General features: G+C 40.9%; 1 non-coding gene across 1 annotated transcript; it reads right to left on the bottom strand.

Annotated features, from left to right (window-relative positions):
- Positions 1-7664: 7664 nt before the first annotated feature.
- On the bottom strand, positions 7665-7802 carry LOC119924748. Its single transcript, XR_005449444.1, has one exon. It is a non-coding gene; the product is annotated as a small nucleolar RNA SNORA7 (small nucleolar RNA).
- Between the last annotated feature and the right edge of the window lie 10399 nt (positions 7803-18201).

The following is an 18201-nucleotide window of genomic DNA, read 5'->3' as shown; positions in this document are numbered from 1 at the left end:
TATGTACATATATGTGCAAATATGTACATGTGTGACCTTGGGCAAGTCACTTCACTTCCCTGTGCCTCAGTTACATCCTCTGTAAAATGGGGATGTATATATATATATATATATATATATATATATATATATATATATATATATATACAGGTGCTGTGGGGAAGGGAAGGAGGTAAGATGGGGGGATAGGGAGAGGAACGAGGGGGAGAGGAAGGAGGGGGCTCAGTCTGGGAAGGCCTCCTGGAGGAGGTGAGCTCTCAGTAGGGTCTTGAAGGGAGGAAGAGAGCTAGCTTGGCGGATGTTGGGAGGGAGGGCATTCCAGGCCAGGGGGATGACGTGGGCCAGGGGTCGATGGTGGGACAGGCAAGAACGAGGCACGGTGAGGAGATTAGTGGCAGAGGAGCAGAGGGTGCGGGCTGGGCTGTAGAAGGAGAGAAGGGAGGTGAGGTAGGAGGGGGAGAGGTGATGGAGAGCCTTGAAGCCGAGGGTGAGGAGTTTCTGCCTGATGCGCAGATTGATTGGTAGCCATTGGAAATTATTGAGGACTAAAACTAAACTTTTACTCATGAAAAATGGAAGGAGAAACGGTTATCTAAATGCAGTCCCATTTTGCAGAAACCTCGAGAAAGCCCCCTCCTTTCACTCAATGCTGGCCAGGGTTTTCAGTGAGCAGAGTCTGCCCCAGGCTGAACTGTTACCCTGAAAGGAGTGTGGAATTGACTGCTGATTTACCTCAGATCTTGAATCAATATTAAGTGAGAGGTCTGCCATCCCTGCCTCAGACTGAACAAAAAACAGAGGAAAAAAAAATTCAGTATCCCTTAGCATTGAAACTGCCAGAGAGGGTCTCTCTCTCCATTTCAGTGACATTTTCTTGCAGAAGTGGGAACTGATCCTATGAATTAATCAGTAAATGCTTTAGTTGATTTATGACTTTAGGACCAAGCCTATGGGTTTTAGCTATATTTAAGTCTGCTCACTTCCCCCACCCCCATTATACCCACATTCCCACATTCTTTTAGAAGTATGAGGCTCCATGCACTGGGAGAATGACCAATTTTGCTCATTTTTAATTGATCAGATCCAGTCTTCTTAAATAATACACATGAGCATATGCAAATAAAAACATTAGCCACTCAAAATCTTCAAAAAGCACCACCAATCAACATGTTATCTCAGTCCTATTGGTATTGAGTTTTCCTCAGGGGAATAGGGTATTGATTCCAGAAGGGGCATTGGTGACATGGTGGCAGGCTGAAACTATGAAGGAGGTTGAGGCCATGGGCTACCAAATAGCCTGAAAGTCCATTTGGAGTTCCTTGCCCATGGGACCACCATTCTACTGAGAAGCAATGGGAAGCTTTTCAATGATGTTCTCATCCCTTTGAGAAGCAGCATGGCCCAATGGACAGAGCATGGGTCTGAGAGTCAGGAGGACCTGGTTTCTAATCCTGATTCCACCACTTAACTGCTGTGTGACCTTGGGCAAGTCACTTCACTTCCCTGTGCCTCAGTTACATCCTCTGTAAAATGGGGATGAAGACTGAGACATGGAATGTGTCCAATCTGATTAACTTGTATCTACTCCAGTACTTAGAACAATGCCCGGTACATAGAGCTTAACAAATACCAAAAGAATAAAGGACCATACTTATTATTTATAAGTCAAGTGGGCAAAATAAATGAGTATGCACATTTACATGAGCACTAAGGAGAGTTTAAATTCATAAGTGCTAGAGTTGACTTTCGGTGCTTCCATCCAAGTATGGTTGGAAGGTCTGACACCCAACCAACAGTCATTTCCACCCTGTTCACATGTAAAAGTTGCCTGTGTTTTCAACAGAAGTGGTGATTTTGCTAAAGGACACCCCTCCAAACATTCCTCCCTTCTCCCAGGGAGAATCCGCTCTTTCCAGTGAGTGTAACTTTCAGTGGCTAATTTTGAGCATAGCCTGTGCACATGTTGATAAGCATTTTCAAAATAGGATAGTGCATATTTGACATAGTGAGTGAAAGACTTACAGAAACCTAAATGTTTTTGCTTACAGAACCAAGGCATTCCATAATTACAAATGGCAGCAGTGTGTTTCATTTTTACTCAAAGGAATGATGTAGTTCAGAAGAAATTTTGGTGCTTAAAGAGCGTGACAATGTTCTTGGTATAGTATTAACACTGAAAATGGAACTGACAGGTTTTATTATGTCACTCCTTTAAATGATTACAATTTGTGTCAGGGGTTGGACAGACTAGTGAAAAGGTAAGTGAATGAATTTGTATTACTATACTATCCTCTTGTTGTACCAGATAATAAATGGATCCAGCCTATATTTTCTTTGGCCGTTGTAAAAGTAATACAGAAAGATATATACATAATTTTTGTTTTATTTTTATATCCAGAAAAATAATGTGCATCCATCCACTAGTCCTATACTTTCGTGATTGTGTTCTTGCTAAAGCCTGAGTTAAAGAAAACCAGCAGTGCCCAACTCTCTGTGGTCATTGCTCTGTGCTTGCACAAACACACATGCACACAATATGCTATGTAAGCTCACTGTGGGCAGAGAATTGTGCCTACTAGTTCTGTTATACTGTACTCTCCCAAGCACTTAGTACAGTGCTCTGCACACAGTAAGCACTCAGTGAATACGACTTATTGGTTACTTTTACCACCTCAGCACACTGAATCCAAGCAAATATCAGATGAACATTTTCAAATACCCAAAGTGTATTTTCACCAAAATGTACTGTTTGAACTCACAGAATTGTAGAACTGATAGTTCTTAAAATAGCAAATTTAAAGAGGGTCTGATCAAAGAAAACAGTCTTGTAGCTAATGGTTTGGATCTCTAGACTGTAATCTCATTGTGGACAGGAAGTGTCTACCAACTCTGTTGTATTGTTCTCTCCCAAGCACTTAGTACAGTGATCTGCTCACAGCAAGCACTCAATAAAGGAATATGTTTCTTCCCTATAATCCTTTGATAATGTCAAATTTCTTTTTTAAGGGAAGTAAGACTTGGTTTCCTCAGGCCTGGCCTAACCTTAAACTGACCCTAGAAGGAGGGACAATTGTAAATGTTCATTTTTTCCCAGGAATTCATCATTGCCAGCATTTTCCCTGTGGAAACAGAGAGTGGAAAACTCCTTCCCTGGAGATCCATGACCAGCACTGATATGACAATTTGTTCTAGAGCACTTGCTCTCACGTTAGAAGGAATTTATGCAGGATCTGCACTCTTCTGTGAGGATGGAGTTTCCAATGGGGGTTTCTTCTCCTGACTGCTTTGCTTCCAAACATTCCTTTTTTAAAAAAAAATCATCAATTTACTCTTTTTGCCAAAGCATTTCCTTATTTGTATTCTGCCTCTGTTGTCTATAAAGGAAGCAGTATGGCCTAGTGGAAAGAGCACAGGCCTGGGAATCAGAGGACCTGGGTTCTAAACCCAGCTTCACTATTTGTCTGCTGTGTGGCCTTGGATGAGCCACTTAAATTCTCTGTGCCTCAGTTACCTCATCTGTGAAATGGGGACTAAGACTTTGAGCCCCATGTGGGACATGTACTGTGTCTAAATGACTATTGTGTATCTGCTGTAGTGCTTAGTACAGTGTCTGGCACAGAGTAAGCACTTAAATATCAATTTTTTTAAAAAAAATTGTTTTAATTGTTCCTAAATTCTCTCAAGCTGAAAGCTCAGCAAGAGGTATTGGTTGCTGGCTATATCATGGCAGGTAGAATTTCACATAATTCCAGATCTGGGGTAGGTGAGGGATGGAATTGAAAGAGCTAGTCTCTTTTACATTAATTTTTTGACCAGTAATGTCTGCTCCTTTGAGTCTTCCCCAATCCAATTCAGCAGCCTTAGTATTCTTGTAATATTAACCCACTCATTTGCCACTGAGTTTTTTATCCTTAATATTCATAGTTTATATCTATTTTTCCATGTGTTTAGCTGTTAAAGATTTATCATTGTATGTCTATTTCTTTTCCCTATTAGGTTGTAGAACTCTCTGAGGATAGTCATTTTTCCTATAAAGTGGGAATTTCTTTCTTGAATAACCTCACATTTCAGCGGTCATAATACGTGTGCTTCGGCTAAAATGGCATGGATGCATCTTGACTGACATATGTCCAACTGTTTTTTCTGACATCATACTGGATTCTAGCTAGACACACGTGCACTGTCAGAGAATCAATCAAGGAGTCAATCACTGGTATTTACTGAGTGCTTACTGTGTGCAGAACACTTTAGCAAACACTTGAGAGAGGACAGTAGAACAGAGTTGGGAGACACATTCCCTGCCCAGGGACTGTCTCCTGATTCTTCACCAGGGATCTATCCAAAATACCTGGTGACAACAGACTTTATGGAAAAACTGCCTGAATTGCTCTAGGTTCCCTCAGTATCTAGTGCAGCACTTTGCTCACAACAGACATTTCTAGAAGTTTTAAAAATGAAGATAAAAATGAGAAAATCAATGCCATGGATGAAATAGCTCTTTCCTTTTCAAACTTTGTTAAATATTCAAACATTTCATCTGTGATTAGCAGCAAAAGCATATCCATTACTTTTTCCCCTGTTAATCAGTTCTGAAAGCATCCAAAAAGACCTTTGTTTTGGGTTCGCTGCTTCGGCCCTGTTAATCCTCTCTTTGAAAATATCTCAAGATTCCCCCCAATTATCCTCTTCTGGATCAAATTCCAGACATTTGGATGATTCATTACCTTGGTTGTTCCACTATACTTTGTTCCCTTCATGCAGTAACTCTCTGCCTCTTGCATCTTGGAAAAGATAGCTGACTGACAGAAGAGAATAAATGAAATTGATTTGATTCTGGGCATCTTGATCACTGAAATCTGGGCATTCTCCTTGGCCCTGGTGGAGGAAGATCTGGGGTGCCTCAGAGATACCTAGACTGTAGCAGACATTCCCTTGCAACTAAGAGTGAAATCAATCAATTAATTGGGAGAGTACAATAAAACAGAGGCAGTAGATACGTTCCCTGACCAAAACAAGATTACAGTCTAGAGGGTGTGTGCTGAACTAGTCTACTCCAGTCATACCCTCTTTTCATCCCAGTACAGCAGTTGGGACACATTCCACCTATCCCCTCTGATTCCTCCCAACTCATTCAACCAATCAATCATAGATTCAGGATAAAATATCTAGCTGAAGCCTTCTGTGTGCTGATCATTATACTAGGCAATTGGGAGTAATAATTATAATAATTGTGGTAATGGTTAAGTACTTACTTTGTGCCAGGCACTGTACTAAGGGCTGGGGAGGATACAAGCAAATTGGGTTGGACACAGTCCCTGTCCCATGTGGAGCTCACAGTCTCAATCCCCATTTTACAGGTGAGGTAACTGAGGCCCAGAGAATAATAATGATAGTAATGATGGTATATGTTAAGTGCTTTCTATGTGTCAGGCACGGTGAAGTGACTTGCCCAAGGTCACCCAGCAGACAAGTGGTGGAACCAGGATAAGAACCCATGACTTTCTGACTCTCAGGCCTGTGCTCTATCCATTATGCCATGCTGCTTCTCTAGTAGCATTAGAAGATATGATCCCTGACCTGCCTCAGGGGGCTTACAATCTAGACAAACACAAAGTATATAACAGATAGCAAGAAGAGAATGGAATGATCTGTGGATCAATAAATGTTTAGTGTTGTAGGAGGTCAAAATGTATAGGAGTGCTACAGGTGACTGTGAGAGCATAAATGCAAAGGTGGAATAAAAGTGTTTGGATGGTGATTGGGAATAAATAATGAGAAGAAGAAAAATTAAAACAGGAAAACCCTCCCAGGCATCTGGAGATAAAGGCTCTGGTCAAAGGCATTGGAAGGGGAAGGAAGTTCCAGGTAGGAGGAAGAGCATGGGAAAGGGATTGGAGGTGAGGAACATGAAAACAAGATAAATAGAGGTAGATAGATTGAGGGGAAAGATGAGTGTGAAATGGGAGGTAATGAAAGAAAAAAATGGATAAGAGAGAGAGAATTGATGGAGTGCCTTAAAGTTAGTGGTCATATTGGTTTCAAGGCATTGTTTGATTTGGATCACAATGGTGTAAGCATTGAAAGTTTCTGAGGAATGGGGAGATATGCACCTAACAACCCCACATCATAGTGAAGTATGGGTTAGAGAAGGAAGAAGCTCAAGGCAAGGAAACCAATGAGAAGGCTAATTAGCTCAGATGGGTTATGATAAGTGCCTGAAAGAGGGTAGTGGCCATTTGGACAGATAGGTGGGGTGTAGATCTTTTGTTTTTGCATTTATGATGACAGTGTTTTGTTTCATCTTTTGTTATGTCTCTATGGCCAGTCCCTTCTTCCCATTTATATTTTTAGATTGTGAGACCAAGGAGGAACAGGCACTGTGTCTAATTCCCAACTGTCTGTTCTTTCCCAGCCCTTAGTTCAGCACTCTGCACACCGGAAGTGCTTAATAAATCCTACTATTAATACCAATACTAGGAAAAGCTGACAGGATTTGGTGTTAGTCTGAATAAGATAGCTTAAAGAGATTAAGGAGTTATGGATAAGTCCAAGATCAGGGACTTTGAGAGAGGATAATACTAATACTAATACTAATACTACTACTAATAATAATAATAATAATAGTGGTATTTGTTAAGCACTTACTATGTGCAAAGCACTGTTCTAAGCGCTGGGGAGGTTACAAGGTGATCAGGTTGTCCCACGGGGGGCTCACAGCCTTCATCCCCATTTTCCAGATGAGGTAACTGAGGCCCAGAGAAGTGAAGTGACTCGCCCAAAGTCACACAGCTGACAAGTGGCGGAGCCGGGATTTGAACCCATGACCTCTGGCTCCAAAGCCCGGGCTCTTTCCACTGAGCCACACTGCTTCTCTAATGGAGGATGGATGGTAGGGTCAACTATGAGGGGAAAATTTGATGGGGAGTGGATTTGGGAATTTAAGGTTTGTTTCCATTTATCTTTTTATAAGAAAACATGACAACCTGTAATTCCTTCCCCTTTCCTCTTGAGGTCTATTTATTGTAGTATTCAAACCTCTAAATTTTGAATTGGAGTTACAATGTTTCTTGTTTGCTTTTTTTTTTTTTTTTTTTTAGTTTGGTTGGAATAAAAGCATGCTTTGTTGAAAAGGTTGTTGACCTGTCCTGTTCATTTTGGCCCTGTGCCATTAGATTCTCCATCATAATGCTGGTCATTTGAGAAATTGATGGATTTGAACAGCTCGGTTTGCTTTGGGCTTTTAAGATAGTCAGGATAAAAAAAAGGTAGCCCGAAGCAGGATAAAAAAAAAATTGAGCATCACCAAGTTACTTAAAATTACTTTGTCTCTGAAAAATATAGGTCTCTCATTCTAAACTCAGGTTATTCCCCGAAGTCTCTGTTGTAAATATAAAAAGTAGGTGGATTTTGCCAATTCATTTTTCAGGGATTTTTTTGTCTTTTGTCTTATGCTGTTGAGTTGTCTCTGACTCATAGCGACACCATGGACACATCTCTCCCAGAATGCACCACCTCCATCTGCCATCATTCTGGTAGCATAGCCATAGAGTTTTCTTGGTAAAAATATGGAAGTGGTTTATCATTGCCTCCTTCTGCGCAGTAAACTTGAGTCTCCACCCTCTACTCTCTCCCGTGCTGCTGCTGCCCAGCACAGGTGAGTTTTGACTTGTAGCAGATTGCCTTCCATTGGCTAGCCACAGCCCAAGCTAGGAATGGAATGGATAGGCCTCTGCTTGACTCTCCCTCCCATAGTCGAGACTGGTAGAGTCCCAAAAACTCTCCAGATGCAACCCTGAGAGGGGTTTCAGGGCTTTAGCGATGGTAAAATCCTTCCATACTAGCTGTCCTGTCATAATAAGTTGAAAGGTGGGAATGAACTCTTTTTAATGGTATTTGTTTGGCACTTATTATGTGCTAGGCACCGCACTAAACACTGGGGTATGCACAAGACAATCAGGTTGTCTTGTCCATGTCCATGACCCACATGGGGCTCACAGCTTTAGTCCTCATTCTAAAGATGAGGAAATTGAGACCCAGAGAAGTTAAGCGACTTGCCCAAGGTCACACAGCAGGCAAATGGCAGAGCTGGGATTGGAACCCAGGTTCTCTGACTCCCAGGTCCATGTTCTTTCCACTAGGCCACACTGCTAAGGTGCACCACTGCCTAGACTTGACACCTGACCACATGTTTTGTTTTGTTTTCTGTCTCCCCCTTCTAGACTGTGAGCCTGTTGTTGGGTAGGGACCGTCTCTATATGTTGCCAACTTGTACTTCCCAAGCACTTAGTACAGTGCTCTGCACACAGTAAGCACTCAACAAATATGATTGAATGAATGAATGAATGAATGAACTTGCCTGCTGTGTGACCTTGGACAAGTCACTTAACTTCTCTGGGCCTCAATTTCCTCCTGTGTAAAATGGAAATTCAATACCTTTTCTCCCTCCTACTTAAACATGACCTTGTATCTTCCTCAGTGCTTAAAACAATGCTTGGCACGGAGTCAAGACTTAACAAATATAGTAATAATAATACTGATAATAATTATAATATATCTTTGGATGCAAGCCCAGCAGAAAAGACAAAGGGTGACTAATTAATGACCTTCACATCTTTTTCTCTTAGAAGATGGTCCTTACAACTGATCCTAAGAGTAATTCATCAGAAGATCCAGAATCAGAACTCAGAATTCCAGGCCCCAAACTCTTACCCATGTTCCCTCTATTTGGCGTTTTTGTTTGTGTGCCCCTGATTACATTGATATGTTTCTGTGAAGAGTGCTATTCATTATCTTTAGTAATTTAGTTTGTCATTTGAAAATCTCAAATAACAGCTAATTAGAACTGATTTATGAAGCCATGAAAATAGAAGCTAGTAATTTGAAGGTTGACATATTGGTAACCAGAGTTTAACAATGAGACTAGTTGATTTATTTATCTATCTAGTTGATTCAGTCAGACATGACTTTTTAAAACTTTAAATAATCTTATTAAGTGTCTGAAAATCAAGGGAGATGCAGGTTTTTCAAAGTACATCAATATCCAGTATTTGGATAACTTCCTTTCCTAGAAAAATGATTTGTTTCTCTATGCATCTAGGGTGGAAAAAAATCCAGTTTGCTAATCACATTCATGTAATTGCTTCTGCCTGACACTTCATTTTAAGTTTAAGTTGGTCTCTGAATGTGTTGTGATGATTAGTGCATACCTGAAAACTTTCTTTTTAATTTGCTCCTGTAACACTTGAATCTGATCCTATCAGGTAGGTCAAGGTTTACCTGAATTTAGAAAGGCACCTTGGGAAGAACAATAGCTCAACCCCCTAGGATCCACTGTAAAAAAAAAAAAAAAAATCTCATTTCTAAACAACAGTCTTGCATGATGCATATATCCTCTCGGTACTGAAGCCCTATGTTGTTTAAGCTATTTAAAGTGGGTGAATCTTGCATGCTTTTGAAAGTTATTCCTAGCTGGGATAGCCAAAAACAGTTCTCTCTCTCTGTGAGGCAGAGATACAGTGGTCTGTGAACATGTTCCACTGAGTTTCTTTTTCTTTATCACAGTGAAAAGTGACATGTGCAACTTCAGGTTGTTTTCAAGTCCCCTTATCTGTACTTTCTAAACTCCCCTTTCATTTCAGCATTATATATATATATATATATATATATATATATATATATATATACATATATTGGTATGGGAAGAATATTATATAGAGAAGCAGCGTGGCTCAGTGGAAAGAGCCCAGGCTTTGGAGTCAGAGGTCATGGGTTCAAATCCTAGCTCTGCCACTTGTCAGCTTTGTGACTTTGGGCAAAGCCACTTGACTTCTCTTTGCCTCAGTGACCTCATCTGGAAAATGGGGATTAAGACTGTGAGCCCCATGTGGGACAACCTGATCACCTTGTATCCCCTCAGCGCTTAGAACAGTGCTTTGCACATAGTAAGCGCTTAATAAATGCCATTATTATTATTATTATATAAAATAATTATTAACTCAATAATCTAAGTGCTGGAAGAATCCTCCATTGGTCTTGTGGTTCAACCCTATGCCTTTCAATAGAAAATAAACTAAACTTCGAGCAACATCATTTTGAAGTATTTTGTTTTCCAAAATGTTAGTGACCCAGTCCCATTTCAGTTCATCTACAACTTTAATGAGCCTGATATTTTTCACCCAGATTACCAAGAGACTTAATAGACCTGTTCCCAAAACTAATCTTTATCGAGCCATTGTTGATAAGCAGTGTGGTCTAGTGGATTGAGCATGGTGCTGGGACCCAGAAGGACCTAAATTCTTAGCCCAGCTCTACAACTTGTCTGCTGTGTGGCCTTGGGCAAGTCAAAGCAAGTCAATTTACTTCTCTGTGCCTCAGTTACCTCATCTGGAAAATGGGAATTAAGACTGTGAAAACCATGTAGGACATGGACTTTGTTCAAACGTGATATGCTTATATCCACTCCAGTGCTTAGTACAGTGCCTGGCACAAAGTTAGGGCTTAATGAACATCATTATCATCATTATTATTAAAATTGAAATCACCAGGTGTGAGGTCCCCCCAGTGCCCCCACCCACTATCTCATCTCCCAACTCCCTCCTGTTCCCCACAGCCACTTTTTTCCCCTGTCAGCCATCTCTATTGGGGAGGCCTACCACCTGGTTGATCATCTACCCCCTAAGGCTAGAGGTAATGCAGGATTGTAGGTTAGATGAAAGGTCAGACAGCAGTACAGGAGAAAAGGAGAATAGAGGCAAGTCCCTTTAGGAGGTGAGAGCACAGGTATCAAAGGCACAGGTAGAGAGGTGAGATTTGGAAAGCAGGTGAGAAGTCCCACTTGAGAAGCAGCTAAGAAAAATGAGAAAGTTAAGGATACTGTTGTGGAAGTGATGAAGATATGTCTTTCTATATTCCAGTTACTTTGCTGTTGTCTCTCCTATTAAAATCTAATCACCTGGAAAGCAGATATCACACATGTCTTTTACCTCTATTGTATCTTCCAAGGGCTATATATAGTACTTGGCATGCTGCTATTGCACCATAAATAGAACTAATTGATTGACTGAGACAGCATTTAATATACCTCCCTGCAGAATCATTCAATTGTATTTCAATCATATTTACTGAATGCTTGTTGTGTTCACAATACTGTACTAAGTGCTTGGGAAAGTACAATATAACCATAAACAGACACGTTCCCTGCCCACAGTGAGCTTACAGTCTACAGGATGATGGACACAGAACTCCGGAAAATTATTTTTGTGTGATACTTGAGCCAAGTGTGAGAGATTTAGCAACAGAGATGTAAATTTGGAAATGATAGTAAATGGTTAGCTGGTGCAGCTACTTTTGGTAGTCTGGCATATATCTCTCCATCTTTATTCTTATGTGATAGAGAAAAATGGTAAATTTGATGACTTCTGTTACGAAAAGACTATACCAAGATCTATATATGTTTTTAGATGTCAAAATTTAGCAATTTTGCACTGGACAACAGTGGAAAGTTTGGGAAAAATAACATTAAGAGCTTTTCATTTCTGGTGAGTGACAAGGGCAGAAGCTGAACAGTGTAGAAATAATTTGTGAAGGACACAACTTGAAACATATTATTCTGTCTGACAAAGTTTTGCAAGCCAGTGACAGAAATACCAGGTGGTCTGCTCACCTTTAAGGTATCACTTTCCCTTAACTTTAAACAAGTGATTTTTCAGTTTCTCCTTTGGTCAAAAACTGAGGTCTTTCTTTTTCTCATGTACCACAACCTTATGTTCTTAAATTAAAACTCTGATGACCTATCATTGTTCCAGAAGGACTTCAGAGCCTGGCACAAGAAGTTTTAAATCAATTTTTCATAGTAATATAAAGAGCCCAAGTCTTGAAATATATATATATAGAGATATATAGATAAGTTTGTAGATAGGTAAGTGCAAGACATATGAACAGTCAGTTACTGTCAATAGCAAGCAGGATCAAGAGGTTAATTAGACCTTTATACTATCCAAGCATCCATTTAGTTCTTTTTTATTTTTAACTTAATAATGACAAAATCTAGTGGGGATGAGAGGTTGTATGAAGTGGGGAACAAACATACACAGAACAATCCAATATTTATAGGATTATTATTTTGGAGTCAAATGGGACAGAGGGCAGTGAAATTGCCTTATGATGATCAAAACAGGGAGAAGAGAAAGGAATGAAAAAGTACAAGATTTAGAGTAAAATGAACCAAGGTAAAACATCCCAGTAGAAATCATTTGCCCTTAAACTGGATAATACAGAAGTTCCAGGGTATTTTTATTACTGAGTTTACCTTCAATTCTGTTTTCTGTATGCTGTACTGAGAAGCAGTGTGGCCTAACGGAAAGGACACAGGTCTGGGGGTCAGAGGAACTGGGTTCTAATCCTAACTCTGCCACTTGTCTGCTGTGTGACCTTAGGCAAGTCATTTAAGTTCTCTCTGCCTGTATTATCTCCTATGTAAAATGGGGATTAAGACTATGAGCCCCATGTGGGACAGGGACTGTGTCTAATTCCATTATCTCATATCTATCCCAGCACCTATACAGTGCCTGACACACAGTAAATGCTTAACAAATACCTCAGTTACTATTATTGTTATTGTTATCATCATAATCGTCATTATTATTCCCTTTACAAAACTACTCACAGTAGAATGTTTTTGAGTCCTGGTTTCCTTTCAGATGGGAATGAGAGAAAGAAGCTGTTAGAAGAAGATGCATTTATCCAATTAAGTTTCTCTCTTACATTATAGATTCACCCTATACTGTCACTAGGTGGAAATGCATCTATTCTAATTATTATATTTGAAAAAAAAAAGGTCCAAGGGGAATATGCTTTGTAATCATTCTGTTTCCAATGCTTAGAGAGAGGATGCTGGCCGGATTGAGTTTGACGCTTACCTTTAACATCTTCCATTTGATCTCTTTTCATAAATGGACTTTGCATAGGATTTCTGTTTGTAAGGGAATCACTGTTATCATCATCTTCATCACTTTATTTGTTAGGCAGTTACTGTGTGTCAAGGACTCTTCTAAACACTGGGGTAGATATAAGTTAATCAGAATGGGCACAGTTGCTGTTCCACATGGGGCTCATAGTCTAAATAAAAGGGAGAACAGGTATTGAATGCCTATTTTGCATATGAAGAAATGAGGCACAGAGAAATTAAGTGACTTGCCTAAGGTTACACAGCAGGCAAGTGGCAGAGCCGTGATTAGAACTCTGACTCCCAAGCCCGAACTCTTTCCATTAGGCCATGCTACTTCTCCATAATCTGGGGAGGATTTGCTAAATTGAAAGTACACAATCAAACTAAAATGGAGGTCCAAGCACTGCTCCTTACAGTTTTTATTTTCCCCAGAAACATTCATCCAACTAAAAACATAATGGAGGAAAGTCTTTTTGATCAGAGACAGAAGTGCCAATTTTACAATAAGCAATCATAGATTCAGAAATAACCTGCTGGCATCTTGCTAGACACCCTCTTTTGGCAGAATTAAATAACATTGATTCATTTCTTGGGAAGGTCAGATTTAGATAGATTAGTCTTCAGGCTTTTTCAGATTCTCTAAATAAGTCAAAATTGTCAATCAAAACAGAGGTTTAGAGGGAGACTGAGCACACCTATAATGGCCTAGGCAGCTTCTAATGATATCTTTCCTTCCTAAGGTCATAAAGCCCAGAGGAATTTCCATGTAATGATCTGTGTCATTGTTCAATGTTTGTTGAGTGTCCAGGTTATCCTGCCTTTGGCTTCCCATTGGAGCCAATAAGGCTAAATCAATCAATCAGCACAATTTATTGAACACCTACAGTGTGCAGTGTAATTAACACTGTACTAAGAAAGAAATAACAATAATAATTATGGCATTTGTTAAGTGCTTACTATGTGCCAAGCACTGTACTAAGTGCTAGGGTAGGTACAAGCAAATTGGGTGGGACACAGTCCCTGTCCCACATGGGGCCCACAACCTCAACCCACATTTTACAGATGAGGTAACTGAAGCACAGAAAAGTGAAGCGGCTTGCTCAAGGTCACACAGCAGACAAGTGGCAGAGCAGGATTAGAATCCACAACCTTTGACTCACAGGGCCATGTTCTATCCACTACACTATGCTGCTCTTAAGGAGCTCACAGTCTAGCTTGAAATCTGGCTTACAGTTTAACTGATACTAGCACAAGTCAAGCCTTTTAAGAGGAGTACAAACTTGGCTCACAATTCATCTCTGCCTACTTTGTACAGTCAATGTAGCAAAGCTCTGCCAGGATTGTCTTTGTCCAGAAACGCTCTGGGCATGTTACTCCCCTCCTCAATAATCTCCAGTGGCTACCAATCAACCTATGCATCAGGCAGAAACTCCTTACCCTCGGCTTCAAGGCTCTCCATCACCTCGCCCCCTCCTACCTCACCTCCCTTCTCTCCTTCTACAGCCCAGCCCACACCCTCCACTCCTCTGCCTCTAATCTCCTCACCATGCCTCATTCTCGCCTATCCTGCCCTCGACCCCCGGCCCACATCATCCCCCTGGCCTGGAATGCCCTCCCTCCCCACTTCTGCCAAGCTAGCTCTCTTCTTCCCTTCAAGGCCCTACTGAGAGCTCACCTCCTACAGGAGGCCTTCCCAGACTGAGCCCCCTCATTCCTCTCCCCCTCCTCCCCTTCTCCATCCCCCCGCCTTACCTCCTTCCCTTCCCCACAACACCTGTGTATATATATATGTTTGTATGTATTTATTTATTTTACTTGTACATATTTATTCTACTTATTTTATTTTATTAATATGTTTTGTTTTGTTCTCTGTCTCCCCCTTCTAGACTGTGAGCCCACTGTTGGGTAGGGACCATCTCTATATGTTGCCAACTTGTACTTCCCAAGCACTTAGTACAGTGCTCTGCACACCTTAAGTGCTCAATAAATACGATTGAATGAATGAATGAATGAAAGCTCTAATTAGAGTGTTACTAGTCTGAAAATGTTGACATTATTAATTGTGTTTATTGAGTACTTGCTGTGTGCAAAACACTGTACTAAATGCTTGGGAGAGTATGTTCCTCTCTAACTACTCAGCGTACTGTTAGGGAATAACTTTACATATGGGGAGACTAGGGCTCAATATTATTATTATTATTATTATTGATGCTAGATAAGATTAGACCATGGCTGCTTCATCAAAATGAAATGGAATATTAAGGCTCGCATTTAGGCATTTCAGGAAAATAGCTCCTTTCACATAAGTCACCCTGACTGGGCCGGCATGAGTGAAACTCGTGAATCATGTTGCTGTCCTGGCGTATAATTTAAGGTTGGATCAACTTCCATCCAAATTCACCATGTGGTTCGTTAAGGCCAGTCATGAAGACTGGGCCAAAATCTTCTGCTACTTGGAGCTTCTATCTAAGACAAAATGGTTCCACTGAAAGTCACACAAAAACACTCAGCTTTCAGAAGTCTTTCTCTTATGTGAAGTGAAACCTGGTCAAGCAATCATGTCTTCTGCCTTTTAAAGATGTCTTTCCCTCAGATTCCCTTTACCCCAGCTCATAACCTATGGTGTGACATGTGGGGGTCATTTTTCCTTGATTGTTTGGGTTTGGGATGCCCCCAAAGGAGCTATGGAATCTTGTTATTATTACTGGGCAGGGGACATGTTTAGCAACTCTGCTGTACTCTCCCAAGTGCTTAGTACAGTGTTCTGTACACAGAAAGAGCTCAGTAAATACCATTGATTGATATTCATAGTTAAATGATAAACTGGTAGCTGAGACTCATTTGAGACCAATTCACATTGACTGGAAGCTCATTTACTTAAATTGGTGTCACTGCCAGCAGATATATGCAAAACTATAATAATAATTCTGATACTTGCTTAGCGCTTACTGTGTGCCAGGCACTGCACCCAGCTCTGGGGTAGATACAAGATAATTGGGTTGGTTGGAAAAAGTCCCTGTCCCACATTTGCTCACAGTCTTAGTTCCCATTTCACAGATGAGATAACTGAAGACCAGAGAAGTGAAATAAATTGTCCAAGGTCACACAGCAGACAAATGGCAGAGCTGGGATAAGAACTCAAGTCCTTCTGACTACCAGGCCTATGCTCTGTCCCTAGGCAACACTGCTTCTCAATATCATAGACATTTTTTATTCCTATTTAAGCTGGAATGCTGAATGAATCTATTCTTAAACATAATTTTAATTTTCAAATGTGAGTTTCCTCTAGGTCTATATGCAGGAGGAGAAAGGCAGTGTTTGGAGTTCTTTCACCCCAAGGCAACTGGGCTCTCTGGCCACTCCTTCTCAGTCTCTTTCACGGGCTACTCCTCTGCCTCCCAACCTCTGACCGTGGGTGTCCCTTAAGGCTCAGTTCTGGGTCCCCTTCTATTGTCCATCTATACCCACTCCCTTTGAGAACTCATTCACTGCCATGGCTTCAACTACCACCTCTATGCAGATGATTCCCAAATCTACACTTCCTGCACTTCCCTTTCTCCTCCTCTGTAGTCCCACATTTCTTCCTGCCTTTGACATCTCTATGTGAACATCCTGACAACACCTCAAACTTAACATGTCCAAAGCAGAACTCATTATCGTCCCACCCAAACCCTGTCCTCCCCATGATTTTCCCACTACTGTAGACAGCTTCCCATCTTGCAAGCCTGTAAACTTGGTGTTATCTTTGACTCTTCTCTCTCATTCAACCCACATATTCAATCTATCACTAAATCCTGTCGGTTCAACCTTCACAATATCACTAAAAAATGCCCCCTTTTCTCTCCATCCAAACTATTTCCACGTTAATTCAAGCACTTATCCTATCCCACCTTGATTATACTATCAGTCTCCTTGCTGACCTCCCTGCCTCCTCTCTCTCCCATTCCTTCACTCTGCTGCATGGATCATTTTTCTGAAAAGCATTCAGTCTATGTCTCACCACCTGTTAAGAATCTCCAAGGATTTCCCCTCCATCTCTGCATTAAACAGAATCTCCTTATCATTGGCTTCAAAGCACCCACTCAGCTCAGCCCATGCTTCCTTACCTCATTGATCTTCTACTAGAGCCCAGCCCACCCACTTTGCTCCTCTAGCACCTAACTCACTATGCCCCATCTCATCAACCTTAATAATAATAATAATAATTAATAATAATAATAATGGCATTTATTAAGTGCTTTCAATGTGCAAAGCACTGTTTTAAGTGCTGGGGAGGTTACAAGGTGATCAGGTTGTCCCACAGGGGGCTCACAGTCTTAATCCCCAGTTTACAGATGAGGTAACTGAGGCACAGAGAAGTTAAGTGACTTGCCCAAAGTCACACAGCTGACAATTGGCGGAGCTGTGTTTTTTGCAGTTGACCCCTTTCCCACATCCTCCCGCTTGCCTGGAACTCCCTCCCCCTTCATTTATGCCAGACCACCACTCTCCCCATCTTCAAAGCATTATTAAAGACACATCTTCTCCAAGGGGCCTTCCCTGATTAAGCCCTCTTTTCCCTGCCTCCCTCTCCCTTCTTCATCATCTATGCACTTGGACATGTGACCTTTGGGCATTTGAAATACACCCCAGCCTCAACACCAGAGCACTTATGTAAATATATTTAAATTCCATATTTTAAATTATTTATTTATATTGATGGCTGTCTCCCCTTCTAGAATGTAAGCTCAAAGTGGGCAGGGAATGGATCTAAACTCTGTTGTACTCTCCCAAGCACTTGGTACAGTGCTTTACACACAATAAGCACTCAATACATACCATTGATAATGATGATTGAGGATACTGAGCCCAAGGAATCAGCCTTAGAAAAAAATCTAAGCCTTTAGCTGTAGCCCCAGGTTCAGGAGATTCAGTACAGAGCTGGATAATATCTTCAGTCTCTTAGGCTCTAAGCTGACAAGGAAATTTCTTGCTGAAATTGAAAACTTTCTCTGGGAAGGAGCTTGCTAAACTGAGGACTGTAGCTGAAACAGAAAGATAATAGAAGATCATTGTCCTTTTAAAGAAAAAGAACACAGAAAAGTACCAAATGTAAATATAACAAAGAATTTCAACCCAGGGGGTTTGCTGGCACCTTGTGCTGAACTCAGTCCCCTCTCAAGAGCCCCAGATTTGCATAACTTGGCCGTATTTGTCCACATGCCCCTTTATCTGTTTATTGCTCTTGGGTAATACAATTGAAGCTAACCCACAAA

The sequence above is a fragment of the Tachyglossus aculeatus genome, chromosome 2, assembly GCF_015852505.1.
Source record: "Tachyglossus aculeatus isolate mTacAcu1 chromosome 2, mTacAcu1.pri, whole genome shotgun sequence".
In the NCBI taxonomy this organism is placed as follows: domain Eukaryota; kingdom Metazoa; phylum Chordata; class Mammalia; order Monotremata; family Tachyglossidae; genus Tachyglossus; species Tachyglossus aculeatus.
Note: the sequence above shows the minus strand (reverse complement) of the source record. Positions and strands in the feature narration are given on the sequence as shown.